This window comes from Teleopsis dalmanni, chromosome 1 (genome assembly GCF_002237135.1).
Source record: "Teleopsis dalmanni isolate 2A chromosome 1, ASM223713v2, whole genome shotgun sequence".
NCBI lineage: Eukaryota > Metazoa > Arthropoda > Insecta > Diptera > Diopsidae > Teleopsis > Teleopsis dalmanni.
Genome location: NC_051846.1, coordinates 176,914,179 through 176,927,059, shown reverse-complemented (window position 1 = coordinate 176,927,059; position 12,881 = coordinate 176,914,179). Strand labels below are relative to the sequence as shown.

At 27.5% G+C, this 12,881-nt stretch overlaps 1 long non-coding RNA gene across 1 annotated transcript; it reads left to right on the top strand.

The window, feature by feature from the left end:
* On the top strand, positions 1 to 12,185 carry LOC119670393. Its single transcript, XR_005251708.1, has 3 exons — positions 1 to 189; positions 11,819 to 11,923; positions 11,994 to 12,185. It is a non-coding gene; the product is annotated as an uncharacterized LOC119670393 (long non-coding RNA).
* The last annotated feature ends 696 nt before the right edge of the window (positions 12,186 to 12,881 follow it).

Below are 12,881 nucleotides of genomic sequence, written 5' to 3'. Positions count from 1 at the left end.
GCTAACGAAACAATGGGAGTATGACGAATCACGAACAGGAAGTTTTGCTGTTCAAAAATTATTAGCGTAATGAAGTTTGTTATGACGGTTCTTGAGACTGTTCGGTGCTTTCGCGATTAGCAGTCCCAAAATACGATTTATGAGGATTTTCGTATGTTAATGTATGACCGGGGCCAAGTTGAATGACAGGTGAGCTGTGATTGTATGATTTGTTTAATCAAACAAATTCATAGATAAATTGTGTCATAACATGTAAGACAACTTTACAAACAACTAAGTTTATAGACACAACATGGAATAATGTATTAACACTTTTATTTGTAGAAAAAAAATTCAATTATCATTAAAAATTTTTTTTTTTTCAATAATTATTGATTTATTTCCCCAATGCTTTTAAGCAACAATTTCAATAAGTTTTAGAAAAAAATCCACGATACAAGCACGTAAAAATTTTTAAAAATTGATTAGCATTTATTAGAAAGCAAGAAAAATATGTTTGCAAATTTAAAAAAAATATATAAAGAAAAAAAAATAATGTTTTTGTCTATTGTTTGTTATTAGTTTTTTTTCTTTTTAAAGCAAGTAAATATAAATTAAAAAAAAATACCAAATTTATATAATTTCTACATTATTAGTAAACGTGCTTGGCCCTAGGTATTTGGTTGATAATGCTTATAGCCAAACTAGAATTAAACTATCATTCTTATTTTAAATACCGGCTTATAGCAAATTATTTCTATAAATACATTGCAAATAATTAATAATTTTATTATTAATACATTCATATTTGGGAAAATGCCCGATGGCTTCATCAGCAATCTTTAAATGTTGCTTCTATGATGTTATAATTCTATAATCAAAACTGATAATAATATTTAATTTTAGATAATATTTAATAATATTTAATTTTCGCAACTTAAGTACCTTTCACAAAGTGTTACGGAGAGTTAATTGACTAAAACTTTTCATAACACACCAGACGGCAAAGACAGTATAATGAATGGAATAAGGGGCGCGAAGAAGCATGACATGAGGTGCAAGACTTTATAGACCGTCAAAATTATTTCAACTATTTCCAACTTGTTGTTACTTATGAATTAAAAACAAACGAACTTATGAATGCAATTATAAGTTTTTTTGTTTATTTTTAAATTACAAATTAAACAAAATCTATTAAAAAAATTTTAGTAAATTGTTTTCTCCCCGGGCTATATAAGTCTTTAAGCAGACGCTTGCTTAAAGTTAAAGACTTTGGTCATATGACAACAATATTGAACATCATAATAATTGATGGTTAATTGGTTTTGTTGGCGGTAGTGCTTGTTCTTCTTTAGTAATATCTCATAAGCCTGTTTTGTAGCACACACCCGGAGTTGATATTTTGGCAATTTTTATTTCCAATCAACTTGTAGACATCCGACAAATTCTTGCTTTTATCAATGGCTTAGTTAATCCTCCTCCCAAAATTGGGCGAAATGTGCAATACGAGTTCTAGCACAATGAACGGAATTATATCTTCTTCATTTACTTCTCCAAGCTGCGAGGTTCTTAGAGAAGATTATTCTCAAAGATTTATGCTTCTAATAGTCCCAGATTCATTAGTTGTTAATAGGACCATTCTTTAAATGACTCATACTCGTAACGTGACAAAGTTGCTGGTACCATTGTTATCCACCTAAAAAAAAGCTTACAGTATTTTTTGCTGTTGTTTATAATAACAGTCGCTATTCATAAAATATTGAAAGTAATTTCAAAATATATGTATATCGTATCACGTTTATGTTTTCAAAAATATATAATTAAAATGGTAATATAATTAATTAATAATTATTCATCTCATTTATTAAAAAAATGGCCAGTAATTACTTGTTGTACTTAAAACTTGTTCAATGCAACCATGCGTAAGTTTAGAACACCTTGTATATTTCGTTAAATCTAATTTAAATATTAAATCAGGTACAGTCACCAAAGTTTCTGTACAATATATCTTATTTATATATGTATACATATTATTTAATACTAAATATGTTTAGCATATGTATAAATAACAGGTTTCTTTTGAAAGTACTTATTATATAATTATATTGTTTTGTTAATAATATTGCAACAATGTAAACATTTAAGTATTTTATAATAATAATTACTACATCATATGTTGATTGATTGATTTGAGTGGATATGAAATATTCTCTTTACCTTTTACGGTAGGTGAATAGAAATAGTTAGGTCTTATAGGTCAGTGTTTTATAAAATGTGACTATTAAGCCCATACGGATATCTACGTATCTTTCTTCTGTTATTGAGGTGCGGTGTATTTCGTATTGAGGTGCATATTTTCGATATTATATTTACTACTATTGAGTGGGTTAAAAAATTTGACTGTTTGGCCACATTAAGCTATTTTGTTCTCTACGTTTACTACTCTTAAAAAGATCTGTCCAGAGTGAGGTCCACATATATGAGAGTCTTGTGCCATTCTAAATTGTTCTTATTAACTTTTTTATATCTATGGTTAGTTGATTGGTTGCTGTATATGTTCAGGCATGTACTCCTACTATATTCTAGTGCAGGCCTTATGCCTCATTAGGAAAGAGAACAGTAGTAAGTAAGTATATGTTCAACACATAACCCCAGCTTTTCTTAAATACAGATTATATATTGTTTTATTGCAACATTTCATCGGTAGATAACACTAAGTCCATCCTGTTGAATTTATATTGTTTAACACATTACTTAGTTTCAGTGATAAACGGCTGGAGTAACTTCCAAGAAACTATTTCCTAAAAATCTGCAAATTCTGTTTATCAAAGCTGAGCATTCAGTAATAACTAATTGGATCTTTTAGATTTGTTAACAAGTTTGTTAACAAGTCAATAAGTTTGTTTTATACCCAATCTTAAATTGGAAGACTAGTTCCAATTTACACTAATCATAAATATGTAAACAGTGCAAATGACAAATGAAGCTAAGTATCCCACCTGAATATGTCCAGGAGAACTTAAAACACCACCATTACAAAGGCCTTCATCACAGCTATATAAACTGTCCTATGATCAGGTAACCAAGATAACAGTAATTTAAACAAGACGATTTAGACCACCAATTTCGTATACACCAATAATTATTATAGTTATTCAAATATTAACTAAGAGTAAAACTGCATCTATCATTAGACTATTCACTAAGCAATATCCAGAAAATTCTAAGTGATTTGAAGATCGATGTTTGACCATTTTGTTGTGGATATTTTTTTTGTGGAAAATTCTTATTAAAAGTATTAAAAAAGATGGGGCATTCTCTAAGGATATGTTTAGGTGTTTCTGTGTCTGCATTTGTCGGTTTCTAATGTTTTAAGAGCATTTTTATTAACTCACATTTAAAATTCAATTTGTTAAAATTTGATCGATATTTACTTTTTTTCCTAGAACATTTCGAGAAGAAGACCCGCTACAGTTCGGCTATATTTTCTATTTAGGAACCCGACGTTTTGCTCTATGTTTTCTTCAACAAATTTTGATTTAATGATGAAGGATTAGATAACATTAATTATTGTTTACCTATCAATGCAAAATTTATAATCATATAATCTTTTTTTTTATATGTGTTATTAGTTTATAAAATTCACTGTACATATCACACTATCAGTTCATATAATATGATAAAATGTAATACAAAAAATATAGCGTTATCAGAGTTCGGCTCAGACCACCCATTTTTTCTAGTCAATTTACGAACGAGATTTAAAAATCAATAATTTCGTGACAAGGTTTCCCCTAGTAAAAATAATCACTTTTGCTAAATATTTGAATTAAATTTTCTGATGTAAGTGCACTACCGGATTGCATTATATCGTTAATTAGTCTGATCGCAGTGTGCACATCTTTTAATTAGTTTATTATACAAAGAAAAAGTTAACTGCATTACAGTTTATGTAAATTTAGTGATCACAATTGATCATTAACTGAATTACAAACAAATTGAAATTCGTAAGAAAAGAAGATATTTTTAATTACCTGGAAATAATAATTTGCATACCGCAACCTGAATATATGCAATTAATTGACATTTAAAATTGGAAATTAATTCATTCTTGAAAACATTTCAGTTTCGTGAGCAAATTACTTAGGTTTAATCAAAATAACATTACTTTTCTTTTAGTATAGGAGTAAGGGACAGGAATTATAAAATATCTTGTATATAAATAAAAAGTTAATAGTTTTTGTGTGCATTATTTAAAAATTAGTAACAGACTAGACGCCAAAATTAATTTAAATAAATTAAAAACTTAGGAATAAAAATTCATTAATATTAATAAATACATTATATATTATTAGTAGTAATTGGTAAGTTGAGATGTAAAAATTAGAAAAAGTTAAGTCACAAAAAAACTAAGTTAAAAAAATCTTAATTTCGCCAATAACTTAATTTCATCTTCGTTTAATCGAAATTAAGTTGTTTTTTCCATACAAAATTCAGTTTTCACGTTAAATTGAAATTAAAGAAAATGGCCTTAATTTTGTTGAAACTGAAATTAAGGGATATTTCGAATGCGTAGGATACATTTTAAGCAAAAGATAAAGTTGAGACAACGAAAAAGTAACATTTTTTTTAAACAAATGTCAGTGACAGTTGATTTTAATAAAACCGGGAAAATATTTTGAAAGGAGTGCAAATTTTTAAATTTGAATATAGATAAAAAACTTTAACTGTTAATTATTTAATATAAAGTAAAAATAATAATTCACATGCCTGTAATCTATTAAAGCTAATAAAACTACTGAATGCTATCCTATAATAATCAATTTTTAAAATTTCCCAGATACAATGGGAGTGTTTGGAGCATGTAATTTTTAACATTCGATTTATAACCAAAAAATATGTGATTTGCTTAATTTGGTTCAGTATGAACACTTTCGAAATTAACTTAATTTTATTTTTATGAAATTAAGGAAATTTGACTGTCTGAACATAGTGTTATATTGTCAAAAATATTAACGAGTTATTAAAGCCTGTTTCGAAGACTAAATATTCTCTTCAGAAATGAATCCGGTGAAGTAACTTAAGTATTTGGAAATATTTGAAGTCATTGGTATATGTGAATAAAACCAATGGTAACAATTGAAAAACATTGAGTAGAGTATACAGTATTAAAAATTAGAAAACGTTATGCGAAATTAGAATTCTAAAATACATTTTCTGAGATGTTTTCATAACGTCTAATTGGTTGACATCAATTGTCATCATTAACACTATGAAATTATGTATCTAATAAAAAAAATCTTTAAAACATTTATCTATATTATAATTGTTTATTTTCAATATGAAAAAATATTTTACATCTTTTAAAACAATTTTTTACATCTCTTAAAAAAAATTTTTGATTTTTGGTACATCGTATAATTGTAGCTAGTAACACAAATATTCATCTAAAATAAGTGTACTGACTTATTATTAAAATAAATATATTAATAAACTGCCATATTGTTTTTAAAATATTTTCTAGTATTATATTATTACACTGCTCAAAATAAAAATCATATGGTTCAATTTGAATTTAGTGATATTATAAAACTTATATATTGTATAAAGCAACACTTAACAACTTTCTACCACTACTTTGATGGTATATATATTATATATGCCAAATCGCGTAAGAAAAGTTGACAGAAGTTTCTTTTGAAGTTTTAATATAACTTGAATCAGAGTCAATAGACACTAGAAAACATGGCTTTTAACGCCGGCAAATAAAGTTTACGTAACTAGTCTAGTTACAAATCTTATTTTTGCTTCTTACTAAAAAAAACTAGTCCATAGAGTTGTAGACCAGGAAATATACTTTTCGAATACAAGCATTTGATACAATAGTTTTTAAGAAATTAATCTCATATAATTCAATACATTTTATTTTAGATAATAATAAAATTACTGATATCTTTGGAAACTTTAACTATAATTTAAGCAATAGTAAAACAATATAAATCTTAAGCTTTACTTTGGTTTTACAAGACGAAACCTTAAAATACTAATATAAATTTTATGTGTTAAAATTATTTATGAATAATTATTGTTTACCTTTAATTTATTAAAAACGCTTTAAAATATCTAATCTTCCGTATTCAAAGATCTTTCATATGTTAATTTTCAATTGTATTGAGTAACGTAAATGAACTTTATATGGGTGATTTGGTTTTGAAGACATCAAGGTTCATTTTTCAAGAGCGAAAAAAAAAAGAATTACCTTCCTCGGTCACTTAACTTTAAACTTCGAGTTTTCAAATTAATTTTTTTTGATTATGTTGTAAACAGATAAACTTACAATGAATTTGAAATAATTTTCGACAACCTTATTGTTAAAAAACTCAATAAAGTTTAATATTATTCACGAGTACATAAAAGTATTATTTTAAACTTCAAGTAATTTTAAAGTATTAGTAGTTATTTAAATAGTCTATTAAATACTCTTTATTGTGAAAACAATGTGTTAACACTTTTATAGAATTTTATGGCATAGGGATGAAGACTATAATTTTATGGCATAGGGATGAAGACTATAATTTTTTTTTGACTTTGTATAAAATAAATGTTATAAAGTTCTTAACATTAGTCAGGATATGGTATCATATGAGACTTACGCCTCAAATAACAAAAAGTAAGTATATAGTAAGTATATACCACATAGAATTTTCCAAAGATTATGGCTTTTTTTTATAATGAAAAAAAATGTACTATGGAGGCAATATACTAGAGTACTTCCCTCCTAAAAATTCCTAAAATATTTTTCAAAGTTTTGCAGTTTACTTAATTAAGTGATTAAGTTAATTATTACTCTTTAGATTATATTGCCATTAATCAAAATCAGCTTGAAATATTTAGAACTTATTTTAAATTCATCGTATTTGACAGACTTGAAACTTCTCTTGCATCGAAAAGTAATAAAACGAAATTACAAATGTACATATACGAATGATCTGCCTATAGGTGTAGGTGCACTTTTCTAGAAGAAATACAGACATATGTTCTGACACTAGACCTAACAGTAAATACTCCTCAAAACCGTTCACACTAAGAACACTAGCTTTAAGCCATATGCTTCCCAAGAAACCCTTTCTGTTCAGGAAGGGTTTAAATCGAAGCTCATATATGGTGATATTGTTTCGGAAATTTTATCATGACTCTTTGAAACTAATTACTTATTTATTCTTTGTTCGTAATTAACCAAATACTAGTTACCAACTGTTATTTTTAGAAAGAAAACTTTTATCAACATTTATCCATTTTTAATCTATATCTATCTACTATCCAAATTGCTTAAAATTTCTGTGAAATGAATAAAAGCAAATAACTTGCTTTTTAAACGTACTACTAAGTACTCAAAAATATCGAAAATAGACTGTTGAAAAAGTTCTAAGCTAATTTCAAATGCAAACTAAGCAACACGTTCTAGACGACAACTAAATGCTTGATAGATTTCATAATCAAAATAGATCTGAACTCAATATATAACTATATGAATAATATATAGTAATCAATATGTTATTAACTTCTTAATTGGATAACATTTGTATAATTACAGCATCTTAAAAATACAGAGTGAAACTATAGTGCATATTATCTCATCTCATCTCTTGGGATTACTAAGAAATGAGACCAATTTTTTTATATGACTTTCATTAAACTGAATGAGGAAGATAATGTTAGATTTGTAAAAAAATTTACATTAAGTAAATATCATAACTTTTACAATTATATATAACGAACTCAAAAACCAAAATATCTTAACTAGAAAATATGAAAATCTAGGCTGTCAATGGATGCCATAGTGCTTATAAATTTTATATATATATTTTATAATTTATATGTCTTATTCCCAATATTCCTTGTTCCTAATGCTATTAGTTAAATTATATTCCCAAGTAATATTTTAAGTGTTTCGTTGTCAATTTCGTGCCATATTTCGACCTTTTAATATTTTCAGATTAATTTCAATCTCAAGCAATATCAATTACTTTTTAATAATTAAATTCAAAATGCTACTAATATGCTGGCACAAATTTCATAAGTGTGGTGTCAGTAATTTTATCAACCATCAATAGCAGCAATTAGAATTTCACATTAAATCGAATTCGGTGAATAGCTTCCAATGCAGTCAAAGTGCTATTGAATCTATTAACCCTTTGCCTATATAATCGAATATTCTTGATTACACAATAAAAATTTAAGATAGCACTGATTGAAATATTACAGAAAGATTTTCATATTCTTTTAATTTTAATTTAATTTAAGCCAGTTTTCGAAACTCACATTCCCGCCAGCAAACGTCTCTCTATAATTTTTATAGAAAAAAATAAAATATTGTCACATATATATTTACAGCATCGTAATTCACTACCCTAAGTAGCCCTCAAGTGGTGTTATTTATTTATTTATTTTTCTTTTATATTTTTATTTCGGTGCACTGCCATTTAAATTCACACTTCATACCCGAAAGCCTGTATTCCGGTCACTTACATTAAAGTTTCTGAATTACTGACGATTGGAAGCGATAAAGTATCTTTCACGTTTGTTTATTTCTTCCTCTTTTCTTTTTTTTTTTTTTTTATTTTGTTGCTCTTTTGTGTGACGTAAACATGAAAGAAAATCAATGCAATCGCAGTCACTAAAAATGAAATACAACATTACAGCACTACAGCCACCAGCAGTACAACCACTTCTGTAATTACCGCTGACAAAGCTTCTTAAATTCTCTGGACGGACGGAATGGAACGACCCTTCCTTTTTGATAGTTGCTGTAAGCCATTGATGTGCTATGAATGCTCTTAGAATTTTGTTTACTTTCGGTTTGTTTAATTTTTATGAATTGTGAGCACCAAAAAGCTTAGATAATTTCTATATATGTTGATATACTTTCATATATATTCATACATAGATGATTATGTATAAATGAGTTTTAGAGAAGAAGGAAACAATTTTCAATGGTATATATAAGAAGGTTGGAAAAAATTTGCGGTCAATATATACAAACACTCAGCATAAAAAAGTTTTATCAACTTACTACGTATATATGGCAGTGATGACTTTATTATTATTTAATAAGAAGTGTTAAACACATGATATATGGTATAATTGGGGTGTTCACGATTAAGTACAAATTATTTAGAACACAAAAAAACACACTTTGCACATTTGTAGTAACTTGCCAAAATTAAAATAGATATTAAATATTAAATATAGATAAAAAATATTAATAAAATATTAATAATCATGAAAATTTAATTAAATTTAAATTAATAAAATTGTAATATAATTTAATTCAAATAATTGAAATTATAAAATATTTTATTATATAATGACTTAAAAAAAACTAAAACTAGTTACATAACTAATAGGAATATTAGTTTTAAATTTAAAATTTTTATTCCATAATTCCATAAAGTAAAATTTATTCAAACTTAAGGAAAACGATGGGGTAGCTTACCTTGTTACCATCTATTGAAACCTGAAATGTCTTCAATATATTTTTGTTTCTTTTTTCTTTATTCTAATGACTTATTTAGTGTTTGCCACGTAAATATTTTATGTCGATGTAAATAATGTGATATAGCGATATATCAGCGGTTTACTGTTTCAAAAATACGCATTGGGCTTAGACCACGCAAGTAGATTCGTTGATGTTAAGAGACTTTGTTAGTGGACATGTCACTACTACTGGCTTTTAAGGAAACTGGCAATGTCTTTGATGCTAATATTAATGACCTCAACCGCAGCCCATAAAGAGAATATACGTCTTCAGGTTAGGCCCGGGCCGTGTCATAGAGTAAATGAGTAACATTTTTTCATCGCCGATTGATGCTGAGTGACGACAATAGTAGTGAAATGAATTCCATAAGGTATACCTATTTTTGAGACAGTATCCTCATAGTAAAGCATTTGTATTGGACAGTGAGTATCTAGAAAAACTAATAAATTGTTTAATTCTCCTCTGATTGTACATAGAACATGGCATATGTACAAATTAGCATATGTGCAGTTATCATGGCTCTTTGAGTCACTACTCTGTAAGTACACCCAATTTAACTTCTTGAAATTAATAGTTTGAAAAGTTGTGTGTCACTTTTAATCAGCTCATCGGTTCTATACTTACTACGATTGTCTTCACGATATAGTATTCATTTCTGTTCAATCAATAACTGCACCATCTCAATAAAAAAAAGCAATAAAAACAATGTGCCGATACAAGCTTAGATGTTGATAGAACATCAGCAAGAGACATAAATACCGAGCAGTCGTCGCTAAAAATGTAAATATTCCTGAGTAATATGTCATTGGATGCTCTCCCGAAATTTTTGAAAATGCTCAAATAACTCTATTTTATAAAGTCAGACTAGTTTGAATATCTAATTATATAGTAGGATTTTGTTATATATACCGAATGTGTGTTAGATAATTTATTTTTTTATTTTAATGTTTTTTTCAGAACAGTTTGTCGTCGTGACATTTTGCTCTGTTAATATCAGAAACTCATTCCTCCATTATTCAGTTATAATTATATTTGATTTTGCTGTCATAGCTGCTACAATACTCAGTTCGAGTAGCATTTTTTTAGATCCACTCTATCTACTGCAGTTATAATATTTTTTACTGTATTGTGTATTCCGAGGATTACTGTGTCATAGGTAAATGTAGCTAATATAGTTTTTGCTATAAGATGTATACCTTTAATTTGGAGAAGATATAACAAAATGCCGAAAATGTTTCTTATTGTTACAGTCATCAGCAGTCATGGTGCTAGAAAGCAGGCGACCAGGTAAATTGGTTCTCAATAATCAATAATCACTGAGAGCTGGTACTTTTTAGTATTAATGAACTTGAAAGGTTCCTCAACTGTACGGGGTAGATCTAATCCTCCTCTCTACACATTATTATTATTATTATTGAGCGATGTGGCACTGCGTCTTGTCTACTGCGCCCCCTTATGGGTTTAAAGTAGGTCTTTAAGCCCTTTTGCGTCAATAAAAAGTATAGAACCTACTTTATAGAGTTTCTTCTCTACACAAGCAACAAAACAAGAATGTGACAATATTATGATGCAAAAGTGCTTATTGGACTCATGACACCATTTGAGCCAAGGAACTAATCAGCAGAATAGACCGAAGGCTTGGTGTGAAATACAAATTTTAATATGCTCGTTTATTTTTTCCACCCTAGAAGCTCTGGACTGTATATATGATTTCAATATGAGGCTGAATTCTTTTCGAAGTAAAGATTTCAATTTGTAAGTAAAACTACATGCCATACTTTACCAAAGGCCTTTGTAACAACGAGGCAAACACAACATAAAACATAATTAATACTTTTAAATTTTTTATATTGTTTACAACTTTTAGAACTCATATTATTGGCAATATAACAAGTGCTTTAAATAAATAAATTATTTTATTATATATGGTATAAGTTTTTCGACCAATTTTGATAGTTGAGGTAGTAGACGCATGAACAGGTATAAACATACAATGCAAGGATCTTTTCCAGTTTTAATGGAAGTTATGGGTTGATATATTTATCAATTGAAACGCTTAAATATAAATATCAGCGGGATTATTAATATTATAAACTTCAGTACATTCCATTACAGTAACAAAATCAAATTCTCGTAATTTCTTATCTTTAACTTGTTTGTTTTCATTCCCAAGTCCCCTCACTTCTTGTGGTTGATATGAAGAAATAAATTTAATAATTATTTATACAACAATAACCCTAAATCTAGTGTAATATTTTAGCTAACACGTAACATACCGTACAAAATTTTTCTATTCCAAAGGCAGCTGCTATCCTAACTGGATTACAAGAAATTGGTCTTTATACAAAAACAGGAAACATATGATCAATAACCATAATTAAAGAAAGGATAATAGAATTTAACAAGGTGCGTAACTTTATGAAAAAAATCGTAATTTTTTTTTTCAATTTTTTCCCCTCTATTTTTTTACACTTAGTAAAATCAAAGACTGATGAAAATAAGACGAACGTGCCACGATCGTTAAGAAAAGGAAATAAAGTCTATGACACCTGGTCGCTTAAGTAAGGTAAAAATATATTGCGTTGTAAAAACAGGATTACAAGGCAATATGTGCCGTCAATGTGTAAATCATTAATTTTAAATTTAAATAAAAAAATAATTGGTGAAAGCGGAGAACTATAACTTGAAGTTTTTATTAATAAAGTATAAATATGAAACATACAATATTCAAAAGAATAATTTATGAAAAGAATCAAGCTGTTGGAATATATTGAATTCGAATCTTTGGATTGACACTACTTAAATAGCAACTCCCGAGAACTAACATAACTGAAGTTTCGAACAGCACGAATATTATTATTATATCATATTATATTTATTTTTGAAGCTTTAGAAAATATAGTACACAGCCCGCTATAATAAATACCATAAGTATGAATTATAAATTCAGATGATAGTTCAGAATAGCCTAAAAATCAATAGAGACATTTGTAATATATTTATGGTAAATAAAGAATAGGTTAATTATTTAATGGCAAGGTATTAAAACTTTGTATATGACATATACATATGTATATTGTTATTATTGTTATGCCTCATAATATATAGTATATATTAAATATTATAAATAGTAGTATTAAATAATACAAATCAAATAATATCATTAAATAATTTTTTAACAACATAGAGTCTTTTTAACCCAGTATGGCAGAGCTGAGAGAGTGCCATACTTAACTAATCAATTAGTTGAGTACACTAAGTGGTTCTCCTTCAATATGGCAAGGCTAAGGTTACAGACAAACTACTTGTCGACATATTCTTACCAGCATGACCGCCTCAATAACATGGGTTTCCCAAATTGAAA